Below are 18,188 nucleotides of genomic sequence, written 5' to 3'. Positions count from 1 at the left end.
GGACTTCACAGGGGAACAGGCAGGTGGGAGAACTGCCTACACTGAGGTGTGCAGGGGCAGAGTCCCAGCAAATGTGGGGGAACACACATGTCAAAAAAAAAAGCTATACTGGGAGAGGAGTTTGGGCTTTATGAAGCATACAATAGAGAGTCATGGCTATTTTTTGAAGAAGGAATGGTGTAGTGAGAGTGGTATTATGGAAAAGTTGAGGAGGAATTGGAGGAAACAGACCACTGGAGTCAAACATTGCAAGCATTAAAGTTGGGGTTGGGCTGGCAGTGGGGTGGGGGTTGGAGGGCAGGAAGTGGGGAAGGAAGTGAGGGTCCAACCAGAGACACGTTCAGCAATGTAAAAGCCAGGACTTGTGAAAATATTGGATATAAGATATACTGGAAAGTGAAAAGACAAATACAACTCCAAAGAATTTTTGCAAGATATGGGAAGAATGTTGTGTTGCTGGCAGAAATGGGGATATCCATTGTTATGGTAGCAGAGATGGTGGAGGAGGAAATTAGCATTGTTTTACTCATGGGCTGAGATGACAGTGGAATTCCTGTGTTGACTGCAACTGCGATGGTTCTAGAGCATACAAGAGAAGTCAGGGATAGGGATGGAGGCACCTATTTCCCAAGAAGAGGCTCAACATCAACTTTCTCAACAACTACTAAAATTGCTGACCAAAATGAACCAAACCCATTCATTCATTCATTCATTCAATAAAAAAAAAAACTAACATTTCTTTCTCTGTGAAAAAGTAGATGTTTCTCTTTCTTACTCAAAAACCCTGATCTTGAGTCAATAGTTCAAATCCTTCATCATCCTAAAACTTTTGCTGAAAAGCTTTGATTTGTTGAAAGAAAAATTACTTCTAAAAAAGGATAATTCCATACTGAATTTGGTGCCAATTTTTTCATGGCAAACCCATTAATTGATTTTTCTTAATGTTTAATAGTAGCAAAGTCATCATATTGAAGAAATCTTATGTCATTTATCCACTTGCTCTCCAGAGTCCTAAGAACACCTGACAATGATTTCAGTCAAACTGATCATTCACTGAATACAGAATTATGAATAATTTAGTAGAGCAATAGATCTATTACTTAATATAGTGCTAAACTTCTATAATGCTTGTACCCAGGGAGAGGACTAATCTCAGTATCACAGAATAACTTATATCAGGTCTTGGCTTTTGGAGGTAAAATTGTGACTCACAGAATACCTAAAGACGTGCAATTATAAACCACATTATGGGGAAATAGTTAACCTTTGTGTAGCATTTAAGTGTTTACAAGTACTTTCTCAGACATTATCTCATCTGAGGCTCAAAACAACGCTGTGAGAGAGGCATTATTGGCCCAACTTGTTTTATAGTTAAACACAACAAGGCTCAGAGAGGCTAAGCGATTTGCCTAAGACTGCCTAGCTAGTAGGTGGTAGAGCTGAGATTCTTCTTTCAAAGCCTATGCTGTCTTTTGCATATCACTCTCTTATGGCCTGATAGTAGGCTCTATCCTTAGCACACATCTCCAGCAATCCATCCATGCAGTGACCCCACTTCCCTCTCTGTCCTTCTTGGCCACCTCCCGCTGGTGGCTAAGTGCTCTCACCTGAGTCCCTACCAGAGGAGCTTTGGAAGCTACCATTTCTAGAGCAAAAATGCTTCTTTTCTCATGAACCAAATCACATGAGAGCATTTCTGCAAAGCATACCATCATCTCTTTAGTAAAGGAAGCCCCACATCTGGTAGTAACAGGTGCTGTATTCTTTTGTAAATGATGCCTGCCACGTGACAGTTCCTGTACTCAGCAAACAGAATTCCACCCTATCAAAAATTACTCTTTATTTAAAAGTCTTAAAGGAGACTTGCCTCACTGTAAGCTAATTTTGTGAAACTTCATTTAGCCCATTCAACATTTAGCTTTATTTGAGAATCTATCTGGAAAATTCTTTATTAGGTTTCCCTGTTTTTTTTTTTTAACCAAGACACTGTCAGTGATGGATAAAGGCAATGCTTTAGTTCTATATTCTGCTCTTGAGAGTTCCTCATTATGCTTAAATGCTCCCCTTTGTTTTAAAGAATATTATCCTGCATGAGATGTGAGCAATTAAAAATGTCACCAGGTAAAACTGACATTTCTTTTATAGCAAAAGTAAACTCAGTACAATTTAGAGTACTACATAAAGTCCTGTCCCTAATAGTAAGATAAATCATTTTGTTATGATAATCTTTATTTTCTTCTCAATCATTGTTCTAGTTTGCTAATGCTGCTGGAATGCAAAACACCAGAGATGGATTGGCTTTTGTAAAAGGGGGTTTATTTGGCTACACAGTTAGTCTTAAGGCCATAAAGTGTCCAAGGTAACACATCAGCAATCAGGTACCTTCACTGGAGGATGGCTAATGGTGTCTGGAAAACCTCTGTTAGCTGGAAAGGCATGTGGCTGGCGTCTGCTCCAAAGTTCTGGTTTCAAAATGGCTTTCTCCCAGGACGTTCCTCTCTAGACTGCAGTTCCTCAGAAATGTCACTCTTAGTTGCACTTGGGATATTTGTCCTCTCTCAGCTTCTCTGGACCAAGAGTCTGCTTTCAATGGCCATCTTCAAACTGTCTCTCATCTGCAGCTCCTGTGCTTTCTTCAAAGTGTCCCTCTTGGCTGTAGCTCCTCTTCAAAATGTCACTCACAGCTGCAGCTGCACTGAGTTCCTTCTGTTTGTCAGCTCATTTATATGGCTCCACTGATCAAGGCCCACCCTGAATGGGTGGGGCCACACCTCCATGGAAATTATCTCATCAGAGTTATCACCTACAGTTGGGTGGGGCACATTTCCATGGAATCACTCAAAGAATTACAATCTAATCAACACTGATAGGTCTGCCCACACAAGATTACATCAAAGAAAATGGCGTTTGGGAGGACATAGTACATTCAAACTGGTACAATCATTATCTTTGTTTTTAACTTAAAACTAACAATGCTCCAAGGATCACATAAAACATGTTTCTGACAACGTTCCATCAAGGGTGGATTGTGATTTAGGAACAATAAAGGAAGATATGGTTTAGGATCACACATATTCAGGCAATTCTACATGCTTATTTCCTTCAGACCAATAAAAGCAAACAGAGCAGAATGCTTTCCCACTAAATAGGACATTTATCCTAATATGGTCAGCCTTGAGTTTTCCTCATCTCTTCCACCCCCTCATATTAGTCAAGGATACTCAAAATACCTGGCATTAAAAGAACTCTTTTATGAATTGAAATTTAAATCATTTAGAATTTGTGCTCAAACAATGTGGTTTGATCATCAAAACCACACTCTTTAGGGGACTTGCAGCCAGCATCCCAAATTCAATTTATTAATGCACTCAGCAATAACCAAAGAGTTCTTAAAAAGAGACTCAGAGTGCCAGGCCCAGTGGTAAGGGGGATCCAGGAACACTGTTAAAATGGGGACTCACAGGGTGACTGATGATCTAGTTTGCCTGGGACTCGGGGATTTTGCAGGACATGAGACTTTCAGTACTAAAACCAGGAGGGTCCCAGACAAACCATGTTGGTCACCCTAGGTTCTGGTTGAGGAAAAATCTCCAAGTGGAACTGGAACACTCATGGGGGAAGACAACAGGGCAAAAGCTGCATCGCTAGATTCAGAACACAAGGTCAGCGCTGGACTGCAGATCTTGAAGCTATGTCACAGGACCATTAAACTAAAGCCTTTTTCTGACCCCCATCAGAAGACAGGATAGACCCCAGAGGAGGCGACAGGCTGAGTCTGCAGTTTATAGATGGCCACAGGACAGTAAGGAGCAATATGGGAATAAGATAGTGGAAAGACCTTATCCTCCCACCTCTCTTTTCTTGTGCTCACCTGTTGTTCTGATCTGAACAGCTGTTGTCTTGCTTTCATTTAAACCAGGATGCAATGCTTTATACGTGAACATGTGTCAGTAGAGTAGAGCTCCCACTGTAACACTGATGTAAGGAGACAAGGATCATACCAGATTTAGAGGTCTTCCCTGCTTTTGTGAGGAAAAAGTAGTCACGTGTTATTTACAACATGATTTGGAACTCGGATTGAGTGTTCGTTATTCTGAAGCACTTTTCATTAGAAGACAAAGGAATCTCCTTACCATTCTCTCCAAAGGCAGCCAGTATACACTGCTATATGAACTATAACCAATATTCAGAAATCTCCCTTTGTGCTTAGGAACTTTTTTTTTTTTTTTTGTAACGATGGGGACTGACAGTTCGACTTGCTGCCAGGTAGTAGTGTTTGTACAGTCAGGATCAGCAGATGCGAGGGCCCCAAGGGGAAAATAGAACTGTCAACCGTCACCTCTTCCCATCAGAGGGCTCCTCTCTCAGAACCAAACATTAGCACTACTCTCAATATCCTGACTTATTCTATTAAAGGAGACAGCATTCTTTTCCAAATGGAATGGCAGTATAGTGTCATGATTAAGAGCATTCATTTATTCCACCTTTTAAGTGTAAATTTTTGATGAGTTTTGTAAACTCTCCAAGATGACATTTCTTCATCTGAAAAACGGTCATGATAGTGTACACTTTGCAGGGTTTTGTGAGAATTACACAAGGTATAAATGATCTGGAAGGCCCTTGTAGGTAGGTGTTCAACAAATATTACTTCATTTCCTTCCCATTATCCCTGCCACCTTCCTATCTGCAAATGAACAAATAGGTCACTCTCAAATTTGGAAAATTTTTCGTTATCAATCATTCAGAAGCACTCTCAGTAACAACATGATGGGAACTAATTCAGGTCATTTTCTTTGTCTTTTACATTTATCTCAGTCTTCAATATCTAAATCTCTTTTAAAAGAACATTTATCAGAATAAATAGATATCTGGTAAAGACAACCTGATATTTGTACTTGGAGAGTTCTAAAATGGACTTGGATAATCAATTCACCTACTCCTTAATGTGTGTGTGTATTTACAAGTCAGCTTGTTTCTACATAAGGATCATTATATAAAACAAACTACATTCTGAGTACCTCACTGTATTTGATTGTCATCTAAGTAAAATGATTTCCAGGTAGAAGGGTGAATGTTACCCTTAAAAACATTTGAAATAGAATTGTTTTTTTTACTTATATCAGCAACACAACACTGAATGGAAGATGATACAAATTTCACAACAATTTTTAAGACTAATACAAATGATAGAAATCAGGCATTCTTTTTTCAATAATGTGTACAAGTCAATACAGCCAATAATTCTTCCCGTATCTTGTCCATGTAAAGACATTTCAAGTCACTCTAACGTCTAAAGGGATCCTGCTGACAAAAGTGAGTTAGCACAGGGCTGATAGTTCTCATTCTTGATTTTCATTAATGCTGCAAATTAAGAGCTATTACCGTGTGCCAGAGACTGTCTCAAGCATATTGTAAGTATTAGATAAATTAGTTTAACTCTCTCAATGGTCTTGTGCTGTAAGGACTATGGCATCCCCACACACAGATGAGGAAACTAAGGCTTGGAAAATAGTCCAAGATCCCACCAATGGTCACAGTAGAGCTAAGACTCAACTGAACCCTTAAGCATCTATCTTCAAAGGCCATACCCTTTAACCACTAAGCTGTGTAAGAAAATAAATGGCACCTTTCTCATTAAAATTCCACCTAGGAAAGTTATTGGAGTAGTTCGTCTTAAGTTTCTAACAACATTCAATGATGTACCAGAGTAGGTACCTTGATTTTATCCCTCAAATTGTTTAGGAAATCCATATGCCAGAATCTGAAAGACTAAATTTTCTGTGAGTTTCAGATCATCCTTACTATGCTACAGAAAATAACATGAATGCCAAAGAAATTCTTTCTCCAAACTAACTTCTTAGACTTGACCTAAGTAGTTTAAGGAAATTTCTTATAATGTTCTCTTCATCATGGCTGGGCGGGAAAAAAAAGATACATTTTTAAAAACCTTGAGTTTTATTAGCTTCAAAAACTGAATCTCAAAAGATTTGAAAAAGTGCCCTAGTTTCCAACTGAATGTTCAAAGGTTTTTAATGGTTAATCTGATATCATGGAGTATCTAGTATTATCCCTTAATGAGCTTAAAACCGGATTTGCTTCTCTGCAGACTTGGTTTTCAGATATATTTCAAATCACCTTATCCTGCTTTCTTTGTGCGTTGATGTCCTTAGGCTAGTCAAATTGAAGCATGAGGTGAACAGATATTAATTCAAGACCTTTAGTGTTCTGTTGCCTACATCACCCACAATAGCCTACTTTACTAGTCCCTGACAGGATCTTCAACCATTGGGCCAGATCAAAACCTAGGTGGACGCAACCCTGCCCAGCAACTCAGATGTTTTCTCACTCCTCTTCTGATTTGCAGGGATCAGTTCACAGGAAATGGGAAACATAGTAACTCAAAAAGAGAATGTTGTCTCTGAACGTAAATCAAATTAATAGATTAAAAATACAATTACACAATGGAGATTCATGGTTGACTTCTTCTCTAAATGTTTTTGCTGTTTTGTTGTGGTTTTTTGTTTTTGTTTTTGTTTTTGTTTTTACCAGAAATAACTCAAATTGGCATCCTCTCTATTCAAGATATTTTAAATTGGATATCAGAACCTCAACTTACATGATATGGTCAAAATAGAAATACTTCTCTTTTTCTTGAGGATTTTCCCTCTCCATTTCCACATACCCAGTGTTGCCATTAGTGGAATGCACTGATGCTGCTGATTTCAAAACAGAAACGTAACTCCCCAATGCCAAAAACCTCTCCTCAACTCACAATTTCTCTCCACTCCCTTTGATTGCCCAATTCTTACTCATGCCGCCTTCAGTGCTACCACTCCGCCCATGAGATGTAAGCTAATGCTCGGTGTCCAGGGTTTTTGCCTGGCTTCCTCCATTCGCTCTGACGCATCCTGTCCTCCAGCCCAGGCTCACCTGCTCAAGACCTCGTTCATCCAAACATCAAACCATAGAATCTGTGTCTACTCAGCCAACCCTCTAGTCTTAGTTCAGCAAGCATTTTCCCTTCCTTCATTTCCATTATATTTGCATTTGAGGGAGAGGCTCCATGTCTGAAGAGACTTCAGTCACATTTCACTGAGCTACTTCCTTCACTGCCACAAAAAGTTCTGGTGTGCTCATCTCTTCCAACAAGATGAACGCACGTTCAATGTTAACATATTTCTAAAACAGCTCTACATTATCTACAGAATAAAGTACAATCCCCTGAGCATTAAAGACTCACTGTGCTTGTTTATTTTTTTCCCCATCCACTCCAGATTATACTCATCTCCCATTTTCTGAAACTTTCTGGCATTTATACCTGTATCACTTGCTCTCAAACTGAATTATATGCTTCCTTGCATTGTTTCATAAGGGTTTAATGTGTGTTTCTTGCCTGTCCTACCAACAACTGAATGCTAATATTATATATGTTTATATTATATTTATTTTATAGAATCTGGCTCAGCACAGTGCAAATAGTAGGCACCAAATAAGTGAAGGAAGGAAGGAGATAAACTGCTATTTTGGAACATAAGGAAATCAAAGAATGTTCATAGAGAGGTAAAAAAAAAAAAAACAAAAAAAAAAACAACGCAATTTAGGTTAGAAAGCTCCATCCCACATGATAAATCTTAAACACTATTTTAGGCAGTTCTTGAGGAAGGGCAAGATAAGGTCAGAAGCTGTTCTAGTTCCCTTCTTTTATTTTTGGCAGGGGACCAGGGAAGGTGAGGCTAGCCCACCTGTTGCTTGCAAATAAACCATCTCATTTTGCTTTTTATTTTTTCCCTCTTGCTTCAAAAAGTAGAGTTCTGTGCTCCTAGAGGAGGGAGGGGAAGGGGAAGGAGAAATGAGAAGGAGAGAGAAGTCAGTCAGTCATCACTGCCACAGCTGGAAGGCAGCCTTCCTCTGCCCAGAAGGCAGGAACAAATATCACTCATTCCAGTCCACTGAGCAGACCTTTGCAGGGGATAAAACTTCCAGGGACTGCAGGGACCTATTAGAGAAGAAATAGCTTAACAGCTGAAGAGGGTAGACCACACCAAAGGCCTCCAAGGCAAAAGTCCAGATGCCGCTGGGTCAGCCTGACCACATCAACAGGAAGAGAGAAGTAATGGGCTGTGACTGCAAAGGGGGCAAATGAGTAAGTGCAGAGAAAGCCAGCCTGCGGTTCCGTCGGAGCGGCCCCAGAGATGGCTATTCAGGAAGTTTATGACAGGCATGGGTTTTTAAAAAGATGCACACTTTCAGAGGGTTTCAGGCTTCCACTTACTTTTTCAGGATTGTAGAAATATGGGCCAGATGACCTCATTTTGTCTGATTCTATAGGCCAGAAGACTTGGCTTTCCCAAGTAGAGCAGTCAGGATTCTCCAGAGAAATAGAACCAATTGTGTGTTTATATGTGTGTGTGTGTGTGTGTGTGTATGTAAATGTATTATATATGCATATAATAATTTTATGTATATTTAAGAATTGGCTTATGCGATTGTAGGGGTTGGCAAGTCTGAATTCCATAGAGCAGGTAGGAGGCAGAAAATACCAGTAAGAGTGATGTTGAAGTCTTGAGTCTGAATTCCTCAGGCTGGAAGCCCAGGAAGGAATGGAGAATAGTCTTGAGGCATAATTCCTTCTTCTGATGTCTAAAACCTTCATTCTTGCCCTTAAGGCCTCAAGCTGATTGGATGAAGCACACCCACATTATTAATCTTAATTAAAGGTATCTCCTTTACTTAAAGTCAGCTCACTGGAGATGCTAATTCTATCTATGCAATACCTTCACAGCAACAATTAGGCCAGTGTTTCACCAAAGGACTGGACATCATAATCTAGCCAAGTTGACACACAAAATTCACTATCACATCAAGGTCGATGAAACGAAAACTGACTCAGCAAAGATCAAAGATCTGCAAAACAGCACGAGAGCGTCTTTAGTTCAAATTCATGAAACTCTCTGGCTCTCAGTACCCACCAGGAGGGGAAAACCCACCAGATCAGGGACACAAGGAAAGACCCAGTCCCAGAGGACCCTTTTGAGCACAGAGTTTTCCCTCAGACATTTTTTATCCAAATGATAAGACTGCTCTCCTCTAACTCGACAGAAACCCTGTTGAGCGTGAGCACTGGCTCTTAAATAACTTGAAGTTTCTGCAACAAATTTTTGTCCTTGAAATGAAAATTCTTCTATGGATTGACTGTAACATTAATAAATGTTACAACCAAAAGAGTATGCTTTAATTTAATTCATGTTTCCATAAAGAAGTTTTAGTAATGCTGGAATGTTTCACATACCAATTGCTGTAATGTGTTTGGTTTAATAAGATTTGGAAATGAAACTAGTAGCTACTGATAAGCCCAGATAAGAATACAGTAGCATGCTGAATTAATCTGATATTCCAAAAAAAAATTGGACTTTTTTAAATAATAAAGGTTAGTAATAAAATAGTATTCTGATTAATTATCATCAGGGTACAAGCACCATTAACGGGGTAGGAAGAGGCTTTTGGTTCTTCAATGTAAAACTCAGCCTTTTTGCCATTTATAAAAATTTAATTCCACATAGTCTATCTTCTACATTTCCAATTTTCATGCATGTTTCACATCTGAGCATGAAATTGTGCAATATAAGCAAGGACAAGGACAGCAGAAGGTCACAGATGTGTATATTGGAAGGGAATGAGGTAGGGTGTCATTCCTTCTCTGGGGACAGAGATTCTGGGACATCCCCACTTGCCCTCTTCTGGGTGACAGTCCTTAGCTTTGCACATCCAGCAACTCAAATTTATTAGGCAACTGGGAAATGGCTTACATGAGCCAACACTCACACCACTTCACCATCATTTGAAATGGTAGATGATTTTGAGACACGCTTCTTGAGATAAAGCATTCTTCCCCATTACCAAGTTGCCTTCCCCGTTGTGCCATAAGAGTCTATCCAGTATACTGGCCCTCTTTCCTAACTGTCAGATAATTACCAACTGCCTTCTATAGCCTCTCCTCTCCCCTTTTAAATGCTACCTTAATTCTGTGCTCTGTTAGCACCTTCTCCTCTTGGATATGTTATTACCTTCATCCCTGCAACAGTTTGGAATCCACTGATATAGTCAAGTTCTGTCTAGGGCTATACTCCGATCTTTTCATTGGAATTTCTGGAATTTTAGATAATCATCAAGTGCTCATCAGTGTCCCATTTATAAACACTCTCCCAGGTAGGATGCTTCAACAGAAGGTCAGCTTGCCTTTGTGTACTCCGAAATTCATTTGACTCTCAGAATTATCAGTGTTTCCTTCCCTCAAGACAGCCACACCTAATGTAGGAATCCCTACCCATTCTGCACAAGGGCTTATTTTACTTTCCCAAAAATTGCTGGGGTAGGAAATGCTGCCCACAACCAAGTTGCTAATAAAGACCTAAGTGATAGAAGTGGAGGGTGGGATGGAGGTAGACAGCATCTTACAGTTTCACCAGGTAAGCCTTTAAGCTCAAACTATACATTGCCCAGTTACAGACTGAGGACTTCTTATACAATATATCATGGGCAACCAATATTGTTTTTACAATAAAATGTAGCATTATTAGGGTGAAAGCCCTAAATCCACTAGAATTAGATATTCCCACAATAACTTGGCTAATGAACCATACTGTAGAAAAGGTAGCTGTGCTGGTAGGTTAGTAAAATGAAATTGATTAGGGACAGTAAATACAAATTGGTGGAAGTACAGGAATATAGTCATTTGATGAATGCATTTATGTAATGCTGTAGTTGGAATTTTAAAGCTTTAATTTGGGGGGCACAGGGTGGGGTATGAGTAACAACAATGACTAATAACAGAGAAACCAGAAACAAACAAGGAGCTCTGTCTCATTGTCCGTGAGATAAATCTACCCTCTTGATCTTCAGATGGGATAAAATGAAGGGTGTAGCAGTGACCTATGGAGTCTGTATATTGTCAAGAATTTATTGAATTTAGTTTATGACCCCAGTTTTGTCCTGTTTTTTGAGGCAGGTGATAAGGGGAGGAGAGTATGCAAATAGTAAGCACTGACTAACTGCGTGGGAAAGTTCTCTTCATGCTCCTGAAAGAAGGAGGGCAAAACAACCCATCAACCCATTCCTGCCACCCAAGCTCTATCTGGAGTTCCGATTGGAAAAAGGAAAGCATAGCTCCTTATTCATCTTCATACAACCCAGCTGCAAGAAGCAGAAGGCCTTACACAGAGAAAGTGAAAGATATTTATTGAATTGAATTGTATAGTGGCAAATACCATGCTTTAAAAGTGTTAAAAGACTGTTTGATACATTTAGTCTAGTCAGAAACACCACGTTTAACAGACAGAAGCTTGGAAAACGCGGTTGGTAGGTTGGTAGAGAGTCAGTTTGGCTAACAGACATTTCGAGCGTCTGACAGCTGCATTAGAAGCAGAAACTGGTAAACAGTTTCCAACAGTAGGGTAAGATACTCATTAAGACAGCCTTGAGTCCCAAATGGGGATGGGAGAGCTGGCGGGGGGGGGGGGTGGCAAAATTAATGCTTTAATGTGCAACAGGAAAGGAAGTCCTCCATTTCTGCTCCATGTTCCAACCCATCTTGAAAGCACAGCAAATAGGGAAAAAGGAGGAAAAGGCCAGTTTTGAATCATCATTACCAACAACAAATAAATACTGATAGGGGTGAGACTGCAAGCCCAGGGAAAAACAGAGAACACTCTGGAAAGATTGGGCCAAGGCAAGAATGGCCCAGCTAAGGAAACTTCTGGGACTGCCTGCTCAACATTTAGGGTCAGGGACTGCTATGGAAGCGGCTCCCATTTGTCTCTTTGGTTCTTCCCAGTGCCTTTCACGAGAAAATCCAGATTTTAATGTCTCCTAAAGGATCCCTAACAGCAGGATCTCACAGGGATCCTCTGAGGATCTGGCAGCTAATTGAAGACTTGGGCTGTGGCAGGATCCTTTGCTCCATGTTTGGCCATTGTGTCCATCCACATCTGGGTTTGGCTTTAACTGGGCTGCTCTGATTCAGGTTCTAAAAGCAAAAGTCCTTATATCCAGAGCCTTCCCAAGTGGAGGACAGGAGCCACATCACTTATGCCTTACATTCTCATGGACTCATAAGCTATCAGAGCTGGAAAGGTCTGTGGTTAGGCCGTGGACAACATAGCCGAACCAACTCCTTTAATGAGGAGGAAATTAAAGTCCAAAGAAGTCCAGTGATATCCTAAGGTCACACAGTAAATTAGGCAATGAGCCAGGACAGAAGCCCTGTCCCCAAACTCCCAGTCCAGTGCTCTAACCACTGTCCACACCCCATATCCTTGTGCTGTACTCCCTTTCCGTAGCCTTTTTTATTCTATATTGTCTTCTCTTTCCATACTACTTTTCCCAGCACAGCTCTTCAATGGTGTGTGAAAATGTGTATGCATGCATGTGTGTGTGTCTGGCTGAGCAGGGCAGATTTGCTGGACTAAAAGTTAAAGAGGACTTGGGAGCGTCCATGTGCTCACTCTTGCCCTCTGGTGGTCAGCCAAGTAAAGGCTAGCACTTTTCATAAGTAATCTCATTTCTGTAACCAGCAAGGTCTTTCCCATGTAACCCAGATGTCAAACAAGGGTATGCCCTCCTCTTTGAGATCTAAACTGTATTGCCTAAACTTCCATCTTATTCTCGGTGTACATTCATGGACTTCACCCAAATCACTGTGAATTCCAGAGCAGGGTCCAGCCTTGTGGTTGGTTGCCTATGGGTCTAGTTCCTTTCTTATCAGATAGTTCTGGTTATGAATAAGCTAGCTGTCCTAATGAGCTATTCTCTCTTCTGCACCATATGTGGAAGTTAAACCCCTTTCAAAGACTCCCACTGAAAATAAAAATCACTCACAAAAGACCACAGTATGTAGGAGAAGCTTTGGGTGAGTGGGGAGGCAGTTTACACTAAAACAATACAAGCCACTTCAAATGGTCCAATAGACATGATTGTTTTTTAAAGGGCACTCCTCCAGAGACATTTACTGGCCAGTTAACTCCATTGGATAACCTAAATTTTTCCCAGCTCCCTGACTCCTCTTTACTCTCCTTCCCTATTCTCTTTTTCTCCTTTCCTCCTCCTTCCAGAATTGCCTGGGATACTATCTTCTCACTCTACTATCTAAAACAGATATTCTCAACCAGGGGACACTTGGCAATGTCTGAGACATTTTGGTTGTCATGAGCAAGGGGGTGCTGCTAGCATCTATCTAGTGGGAAGAGACCAGGGATGCCGCTAAACTGCCTACAATGCACAGGAAGGCTCCCACAACAAAGAATTAACAAGCCCAAAATGTCAACAGTGCCAAGGTTGATAAATCCTGATCTAGAGCAACTTGGTGGTAGGCAGCTTCATTCCCAAAAGCAGTTCCAGGCTTACCCAAGTTCCTTCCAGTTTCTTAGAAAATGACTATCCTTTAAAATAGCATTTTCTTTCTTTGGTTGCACTAACAAGATCTGGATCAAAAATCGCTTCCTCTTGCAGCTTTTCCTGACCCCTCTTCCCTCTTTCTACTCCTCCACCTGTGTTTTCATAACACTTTTTTGCACACTACTATTGCATCATTCATCCTTCTTGTAAGACAAGACTTTTTGGCAGCACAGATCATTCCCTTTTAGCTTCTTTAGCACAATCCCTGGCATAGGATAGGCGTTTAATAATTACAATAATTTAATAATGTTTGTAAAATTTAATTGATTGTTCATAGAGCCACTCCCCAATCCCAGTACCAGCCCTGGCACGGTGGTGGAGACTATACTGACAGCAGAGGACAAACATAATTCTTGTTAGATAGCAAAGGCATACATGGCACTAGGAATGACTATATATGATACTAGATATGGCCTTAGTTGAAAAGACCATACTCTGGTCTCTTATTAAAAGATCCAAAGATGATTGAACACAGCTATGAGCACCATCAACAGCAGAGGATATTAACCACGTGAGATTGTTGCCATTCCAATTTTCAGGGATGGCATCACAGCTTGCAATTTGCATTGCAATCAGGCCTATTTTAAATGAAGAGGTGTAACAACCTATCTAAATATTGCTAAACCATGCATAAATGCCCATTTTTCTTGACTGAGTAATGACAAGAGGTACAATTATTTCAGAATTAGCAGTAATTTTCCAAAGCTTTGTGAGTAGTTCATGAAGTAATGGAATTTCAAATGGTAACTTCCAGATAAACTGCCAGTTGGTGAAAACAAAAAAAACAATGCCCATATATAAGGAAGAACATATATAAAGAAATAAGAAATTTCATTATAACCTTTCAAATTAACCATTTGATCTCATCTTCCAGGTATTACTACATCAAATCATCCAACCATGACACATATAGGCACAATTGAAGTATTATGCAACAGCTTATATATATATCTTAAAGCCAATGACAAACTTTGATGCTCTCTAAGGATAGATAATTCAAAGTTTTATTTAAAGATAAAATAAAAGTAAATCAAAAATACTGGAAAGGGAAAGCAATTGGCAACAAGAACTGTCTGAATTTTGCATGAGTTTGTCCCTGCCAGAGCTAATGGCTCTCTGCCTAATGATCACCCTTTCTCTTACCTCAGCTTCACACAGCTCTCCTGGAGCAGGTTATGCTTATTGTTGACCCAAAAGCTATTTCTGCTTCCTCCTTATGAGCGGATTGTCCTAGTAACTGCAGCCACTTGTCTTGGCATGTTGGCCCTCCCTGAGTGCCCCATTGCCGAATCTTGGTTTATTCTAACTCAGTGTTTCTCAATCATTTTTTCCTTATTGCCTTCCTAGGGAGTCTTTGTGGACATTTTTTCACATTCAACCCCCGACCCTGAAATTTTAATATCACTGATATACTGTGCACCTGTTTATGCACCATGGCCCTCTGGAGAATCACAAAACATTGTAACATCTAAGATTTTTTTCCCTCCTGTGGCAGGCAGAATAATGCCCCCTCAGATGCCCACAGCCTAATCTCTGGAATCTGTGATATGTTAAATTACATGGCAAAGGGGAAATAAGATTGCAGATGGAATTAAGGTTGCCATTTGGCTGATCTGGAGATGGACAGTTTGTCATGGCTTATCCTGGTGGGCCCAATGTAATCATAAGGGTCCTTAAATTGGGAAGTGGGAGGCAGAAGAGTCAGAATCATAAAGAAGTCATCATGAAAAGGATGCACCAGCCATTGCTTGCTTGCAAGATAGAAGGGGGTCAGGAGCAAAGAAATGCAGGCAGCCTTGACAAGCTGGAAAAGGCAAGGAAACAGATTCTTCCCTAGAGCCTCCAGGAAAAACACAGCTTGCCATCACCCTGATTTTAGCCCACTGAGACTCAAGTTGGATTGCTAACCTCCAGAACTGTAAAATAATAAGCTTGTGTTGTTTTAAGCCACTAAGTTTGTGGTATCTGTTACATCAGTATAGGAAATAAATCTTCCCCCAAATAACAAATTTTTGCCCCATGGTGGCAATATTTCTACCATTGAAAATGAATGGTATAACTTAATCATTATAATTGTATTTTCCTGATGGATTTAGAAATAAGCATGTGATAGACTTCTGCCAAGGAAACATGACGGGGAGTCTTCTGAAGGCTCCTGGGAAAGGTTTTCTTGTTCTTTAAAAAAAAAAGAAAAGAGAGACATCCATAAGGAAAAACTTCCCTGTGTTGGCATCTACCTATGATAACTGGACCTGCTGCATCCATCCTGAGACTGAGGGCAGACAGATGAAGGGCAAGCCCACATGCTAAAGACAACAGAGCAGAAAAATAGAAAGACGCTGGATCCTTGCTGCCTTCATCAGGTATTGAAATAACCAACACTGAAATTGACCTATCTCCAGACTTCTCGTTATGTAGGAAAAAAAAAAAAATGCACTTAATATTTAAGCCAGTTTGGGGTTGGATCTTATACTGTTTGCCAAAACCAGCTTTTCTTCCCTTTACCAGAAATGACTCCTATAAACAAAACACCCACTGCTAGGTATCTCCCCATAGGCTGAATTTAATACAGTGAACAGAGATATTCGAAGTGAAAGATCATTTCAATCTTAGTGATTATAAGAAAGAGATGCTAATTAGAGAAATTTAGCAGTTAAAAATCCCTAGGATAACACAGAAGGTCCTGTTTGAGCTGGTCTTTGCTCACATTTCCAGCCTATTCTCTCTTAACTTCCCCACCCCTCCCCCAGCCTCAATTCTGAACTCCGTAAACCCCAGTCACGCTGAACAATTTGCAATTGCAAGCCCATGCCTTGCTTTCTTGCTTTCTCAGTCCCTGTGCAATTCAGCAGGATGCTCCCTGGAACACTTAAACTTCATGCTTCAAAATTCAACTCAGACACCGTCTTCATGGAGCCAGCCCTGGCATCACCCTACACAGACGGCATTAAACATTAATAAATGTACTCGATCTGTGTTCCCACGGAACCCCAGGCACGTCCTCATTCTGTTCTTCTTAAATCGCTAGAATTACTGTGATTGTGCAAGTCAATATCTCTCTCTCCTGCTGGCCTGGGCTCTGAATGCAGAAACGGTAGCCTTCCTATGTAACCCCTGCACCCATACTGTGCCAGGCTCAGAAGGGGAGTGGGACAGTGGAAGCAGAATGAGGGAGGATGAATATAAATGAGAGAGCGTGAGTCTGGAGCTTGGATGAGACATCAGGACTGAAGATATCACTTGGGGAGTCATCAACATACAGATGATGAGATTGCCAAGAATGGACAGATCTTCTGAAACATTTACCATTAGGGGTGGGAAGAGGTAAAGGTGTTGAGAGGGAAGCATAAGAGAAGGACATCTGCATGCTTCTCTGTGTCACAGAAGCCCGAAAAGGAAACAGCTTCAAGACAAAGAAGGCATCATCAGGGCTGGGCGACGCAGAGGGATCAAGAAGGACGGTGGCCCGGAACAGCTCATGGACTTCACCTCTCAGCTCAAATGGCACAAGATTAAGGAGAAAGAACAAAGGGTCAGTGGGCACACACGGAGCACATGCTACACCTTCAAGGGCTAGACCCAGAGAGGAAGAGATGAAAATCCATGATTCTTTGCCTTCTGTTCCATGTACATATAGTCTAATAATTATGACTTTTTTTTATTTAAACATAAAATACAAATACATTCACGCATTCAGGAGTAAGTCCTTTCAGGATTTCACCAAACCTGGTACCAGAAGACTATCCTGCACTTTGCTACACAAAGGAGAATATAAAACCCAGTCCACTCTGCGAGGCTGGCTTGGCAAGCCAGACACTGGCTTCATGGGATGGATTCAAGGGTGACTGAGTCCCCCGTGCTCACAGGGAAAGAGCGGTAGACCAGAAGCCAGGACTGTACTGGTTTTTCCACTGACTCAATGAGTGACCTTTACTAAGTCACTCATCTCTCTGGGCCTCAGTTTCCTCCTTTCTCGCCTGCCATAGTTCTCTGATCCCACTCATTGGTACAGAAAAATAATTCAGTCATTCAATGAATATTTACCTATTAATTCAATGTGCAAAGCATTAAGCTAATTCTTCTAATGGAAAACTCTGATCCCTGTTATCACATAAATCCCTCCTGGGAAAGGTAACAACTTGGGCTTTTATCAGTGATGAACACTAACGTATAAGTGTTTCTTTGGCCATAATATTAACAGCAAACATTTTATGAGGGTTTACTGCATGCTAGACTTTAAGCTAAAAACTTTACAGAATAGGCAAGTGAGGCTTCGAGAAGTCACTCACTCAACAACACACACAGTAGTACCAGTGGGCAAATACCAGAGAATTCGAACCCATGAAGACTGACCCCAAAGCCTGTGCACTTAAACGGATACTACCCCTTCCTAGGTAGAAGGAACCAGACCCAGAACCAGAAGAGTTCCAGTCCAGCACATCGCCTGAGACAGCCATGAACACCACCTTAGAGCTTGGTGGGTGGCAGTCCACTCCTTTGGCTTTAATATTATAGCCAGTTTAGTGGAACTTCGCTATGTCTTCTTTGGTTTATAAGGATTAAATTAGGAAGAGTCAAATAAAGTCAAAGTATTCAGACATTCAATCAGACAAATTCATTTACAAGCCAAATGTTTCCAAACTAGCCTGTTAAGTTGAAACATATGCTACATGGTGAGTGTATCCATCACAAGCTCATAGAGATATGGAGCTAGAAGTTAGAATTTGCATGTTGCAGTC

The 18,188-nt window shown here is 40.7% G+C and overlaps 1 protein-coding gene across 2 annotated transcripts in view; it reads right to left on the bottom strand.

The window, feature by feature from the left end:
• The window catches only part of GRM8 (glutamate metabotropic receptor 8), an 896,233-nt gene that overhangs the window by 692,055 nt on the left and 185,990 nt on the right, over positions 1–18,188 (bottom strand). The window lies entirely within an intron of this gene.

Source organism: Choloepus didactylus, chromosome 5 (assembly GCF_015220235.1).
Source record: "Choloepus didactylus isolate mChoDid1 chromosome 5, mChoDid1.pri, whole genome shotgun sequence".
NCBI lineage: Eukaryota > Metazoa > Chordata > Mammalia > Pilosa > Megalonychidae > Choloepus > Choloepus didactylus.
The sequence above is the reverse complement of the archived record's forward strand: the minus strand, read 5'-3'. Positions and strand labels throughout refer to the sequence as shown.